The following is a 5,000-nucleotide window of genomic DNA, read 5'->3' as shown; positions in this document are numbered from 1 at the left end:
AAGTTCCCAGGGAATTCATTAGAGGAATGTTTCCAATCAAAATTGTTTGTTCTTGCATATCCCTACGGGTTTTCCAAATTAATCCTGCGGATACGTATAATTCAGAAGAATATGTGAGTGATTCATATACAGCATCTCTTTCTTTTATCAATGGTTCTACCAATTTATATGTTTCCACAAATAATTGAAATTCAATTTCTTGATCTGTATCTTCAATTTTTGGAAACTTAGAAAGTTCTTCTGTTAAGCCATGATCAATGAACCTACAAAACCCTTCAAATTGTATCTGATTAAACGCAGGTATTGTAGACATTCTCTCATTTCCACCCCCAAGCATTTTATTTATTTCCCATTTATAAAAAAAAATCCCATTATTTGCTTAAAATGGATCGATCTAGCAATGATGGAATTTATATTATGTTTACTGAATCACATGAAATTTTACCTAACTTCATAGGTGTAATAGATGTAATGCATGAAATACATATGAACGTAGGAATAAAGAGACTTTGATACTCAAATTAAATTGGAATTTGCAACAACTACAAATGAATTGGTAAATTCTATTTAGAATTATGGAGTTTTGTCATAAAATATCTATATCAAAACAAAAGTGAGTCAATTTCTACCATTATTATGATATTCCAATCGGATTGGGTACTATAAATAGATTCGGGATTTGATCTGAAGAAACAATATAGAATTTTTTTTATTTAACAACATGGAACTTTTTCGTAGATTTCACTGTTAAAAAAAATTCGCATAGAAGAGAGATATTTTACCTATACCTATATTTTTTTTAGTAGAATTCGTAGAATGCGATTGAAGTATGTATAAGGACTTGTATTTATTAATAAACATGTGCAGATATATATATATAGTTAGTTATATATATCGCCTCCTTTATTACAGTTCTATGGGGAACATCACATGTCGTACTCTATCAAAAATTTATATTTTCTATTTAATGATAATGAAAAAAAAATTCTAAAAACAGAATTCCGAACATTTCCTATAAACATCTTATATATATATAAGATATTAGATTTAGATAATAGTAATCGTTTATGTTCTGGGGTTTACATATACTCATAATCGCTATTAAAATTGTCATTAATAAGGATTTTTTTTATGGTTATGGAAACGAATCAATACGGATGGATTAGTAATGATTAGTTATCTATCAATTTTTATTTATTTAGGTAAGGTATCCATTTTTTGGATTGTTTTCTTATATCATTAGGGAAACCGAATTTGCAATTTCAATCCAAGAATCATTTATGAATTCACAGTCAATAGTTAAAGTTAACGGTTCCCATTTGTCCTGATTTTTTGCTTTTGTGAATGAAAATCCACATTTTTTTTTCAATAGAAAAAGCAAAGTTTTGCGGTTTTTCGTTTTAGATATTGTGTGTTGTAAGATACTATCTATCTAAGAGATAGAGCCAATCCAATATTTTGTATCGTTTTGGCGGCATGGCCGAGCGGTAAGGCGGGGGACTGCAAATCCCTTTTTCCCCAGTTCAAATCCGGGTGTCGCCTCAGCAACAAACAAAAGAATCAAAATACCCTCTTCTGTTTTGCTGATATAACTTTATCATTTTTTTTAGAAGAAAAGCATCTTTAGATTTGCTTGATTCTAAGCATCGTTGGGGTTCTCTAAAATGTTATAAATCCTTGCGTATAGGTTTCGTTTCCAGAATTTAGTAGAGTAATGAAAAATAATCGTTAAATCTTGAGATGATAGCCCTTCGACTACTAATGTAGTGTCTACTCATTGGGTCTTGAATTAGGGAATATAATTTCATTTTTCCTTACGGAAAGGAGGAAGATACTTGATATACGGACTCATGAAAGTATCTGAGTACTCGAGCATTCAATCAATATTATATTGAATGAATAATTGGCTTTTTTTTTTATTTTAATCTTAAAAAAAGAACTTATTTCTTTTCGATAAGCTCTAACCACGCATGTAATAGGCCATCCCATCTTCCGATTGTCTCTATGAAACAATCGGGGGGACAGTAAAGATTAGATCAAATGAGAAAGGAATAATAGTAGGGTTATGTGATAGACTATCTTGATTCTCTATTTTGAGACTTTTTACTTAATGTAATGAAATGCAGGACAACAAAAGAAAGACTAGGTCTTATTATTCCTACATGTTACTAACATTCTTTTGATACTTCCAAGAGTTTTTCTGCCTCTTTTATTTATTTGTACTGAATTTTTTCGATTATACTAGAAATCATATAATAACTTGGGATAATTCGATTTTTTGTATTGTTTCATCAATGGTGTTGTGCCCGAATCTCTTTTTGACTATGCGCTAGTGATTCCACTATTATTAGTGAATAATAATTATTAGTGAGCAATAATGGAATAATTCTTTTATATTCATAGAGATAGGGGACATAATTCACATGGATATGGTAAGTCTCGCTTGGGCTGCTTTAATGGTAGTCTTTACATTTTCTCTTTCCCTCGTAGTATGGGGAAGAAGTGGACTCTAGAAGTACTACTAATTGAAAAATAAAACTGTATTGTTTTTGGTTTATTTTATAGATCGTTCTGCAAAACTTTTTTTCTTTTATTTTGAAAAGTAAAAAAAAAAAAGAGTTCGGATTATAAGTTTTTAAGTGGATCCATACTTTCAACACGAAAGAACATAGACATAGTGGTTGTCCAATGAGATACTACGCATAATAATATACTACCTCATAATAAGATAGTACCTCGGGGTAGCCACCCACATATTACGTGCTTACCACTTCTTTTATTTATTATTATTAGTATTTTAGTTATTTTCAAAATAGGATTTTTTCTTGTTTTAGGGAACTCATTTCATATCATGCTTCAAACGTTAAATAAAAATGGGGTTTGCTAATTCTTTTCGAAATCCGAAGATAAAAAGTTCCCATGGAACCGAACTCCTGGATCATCTGTCAACTGCTCAATCAATTACTTCTTTCGAATGCTAAAAAAAAATTAGTGGCCTTTCGATTATTTGATTTCAGATTCATTCTAATCAACATGAATTATGAAGCAAAGAAATAGAATTGGGCCACTATGTATATTAGATTAATATTACATATATGTAATTGATATGATATCTATATATAAATAGAAAGATATATATTGTATATTCATCTATATTCAAATTGATCGATATTCAACCTCTATTTTTATAGAGTACAATTTTATATTTATACACTTCAATAACAATAATAGATAGTATGGTAGAAGGATTCATATATTTCTTTCTACCATACTATCGGATCTTATCGAATACTTCTCTCGTAGAATACTGATAATTCTAGTCCGCCAATTTCATTTAAGACGCGAAATTTTAATGCTTTTCATTTTTCTTATCTTCAATCATTGATAAGAACTAAAACGTCAAGGTTAATTCAAATTAATCACTTTGACTGATTGTTTTTACGTATATTATAAGTAAAAAGGCGGTCGGAACTAGAATGAACAGTGCAGTAGCAATAAATGCGAGAATATTTACTTCCATAATATCATCGTTTCATTTTTTATTCGCAATAACTCGGGATTTAATCCCATAGAGATGATAAATGTTTCGCTTGTAAATTCAAGGGGATGCGTTGCATCTCGATGATATCGAATCGTATTAAAATATCATGAATAACAATATCGGAGCTATCAAATCGATTCATCGTCGAGAATTGAATAGTATAACATAGGAAGATCTTTTATCCATACCGAATTTAAACAAAATGGGATTCCTGATGCAATCAAGAATTTCGTTACTTTTTTTTATTTATAATTTTTTGCATTCTTTCTTTTCTATAATCTACTGCCCTCTTATTCAATGCAATCATCTGATGAAGTCTCATCAGACTACCTTTACCCTTACATTGTTTATAAACAAACTCAAGCAAAGAATAGCAGCGAAATTCAAAAAAGGAAAAGGAGGTAGGTTCGAACTAAACTCCTTCCTTTTTTTGTACTTATAAAATCTTCTTAAAAAAAAGAAATAAAAACGAAACTTAAACTTTCAAAAATTCTTAATTACCTCACTAAGAGAGATAGATGGGATCCTTGTTTGTATTAATATCCTCTTTCCTTGAATTAGTAGTGGGACGTATATATCAAAAGTTAAGTGTTAAATTTTAATAAGATAGATTATTTCAAATTCAAATTAGTAATTGAATTTACTAATTGAGGTTACAAAAAATCGGAGCCAGAACGGATATATTTTTGCTTTCAGACGAAAAATTAGATCAAAGTTTACTATGTAAACTTTATTTTGTATCGTCCAAATTCCCTTTATGTATGTGCTTTCCGGAAACGTATAGTACTCTATTTCATTAGAAAAATCGGGCGTAATCAACTAGACCCAGTACGCCTTCGAATCCTGAATATGATGCTACCAATAATTGTGGTAATTCACATATGGCACATATGTCTTTCTCCCATCAATTAGTACTCGTTGAAGAAATCAAAATTCCCATATTTTTTTGTTGAAAAATGTGGAAAAAAAATAAGAGAGATCCCGTTTGGAATAAAATTCAGTTATGTTATTTGTTCTCTCTTTCACAGGAAAGGAAGAGATTAATTGATGTATTTTTTTTTTTATTGGATTTGGATCCATCGGGACTGACGGGACTCGAACCCGCAGCTTCCGCCTTGACAGGGCGGTGCTCTGACCAATTGAACTACAATCCCAGGGAAATAAAGTGTACAACATATGTTGTTGATTTAATTTCCTTCAAACCTTTCTATGTAGATTTTTGATTCGAATTGTCATATTCTACCAGACAGAGACGCGAGTAATAAAGTAATAGATTGATATGCGCGGAGACATGGACTTTAGTGTGAGAAGCATGGATTAATATTTATTTTTTCGTTATTGTAAAATTGATTGATTATCAATCTGTCAATGAATAAAAAAAGAGTTTTTTTTTTTTATTCTTTCATATCAAGTCAAGTATTTCTGTAGAAGGACAAATAGGTTATATCATTTTATGGTG

At 30.2% G+C, this 5,000-nt stretch overlaps 2 non-coding genes across 2 annotated transcripts; one reads left to right on the top strand and one right to left on the bottom strand.

Moving 5' to 3' along the window:
- Positions 1 to 1,470: 1,470 nt before the first annotated feature.
- Positions 1,471 to 1,542, top strand: TRNAC-GCA (transfer RNA cysteine (anticodon GCA)). Its single transcript has one exon. It is a non-coding gene; the product is annotated as a tRNA-Cys (tRNA).
- Positions 1,543 to 4,621: 3,079 nt separating this feature from the next.
- Positions 4,622 to 4,695, bottom strand: TRNAD-GUC (transfer RNA aspartic acid (anticodon GUC)). The gene has a single exon. It is a non-coding gene; the product is annotated as a tRNA-Asp (tRNA).
- Between the last annotated feature and the right edge of the window lie 305 nt (positions 4,696 to 5,000).

The sequence above is a fragment of the Cucumis melo genome, unplaced genomic scaffold (assembly GCF_025177605.1).
Source record: "Cucumis melo cultivar AY unplaced genomic scaffold, USDA_Cmelo_AY_1.0 utg002185l, whole genome shotgun sequence".
NCBI lineage: Eukaryota > Viridiplantae > Streptophyta > Magnoliopsida > Cucurbitales > Cucurbitaceae > Cucumis > Cucumis melo.
The sequence above is the reverse complement of the archived record's forward strand: the minus strand, read 5'-3'. Positions and strand labels throughout refer to the sequence as shown.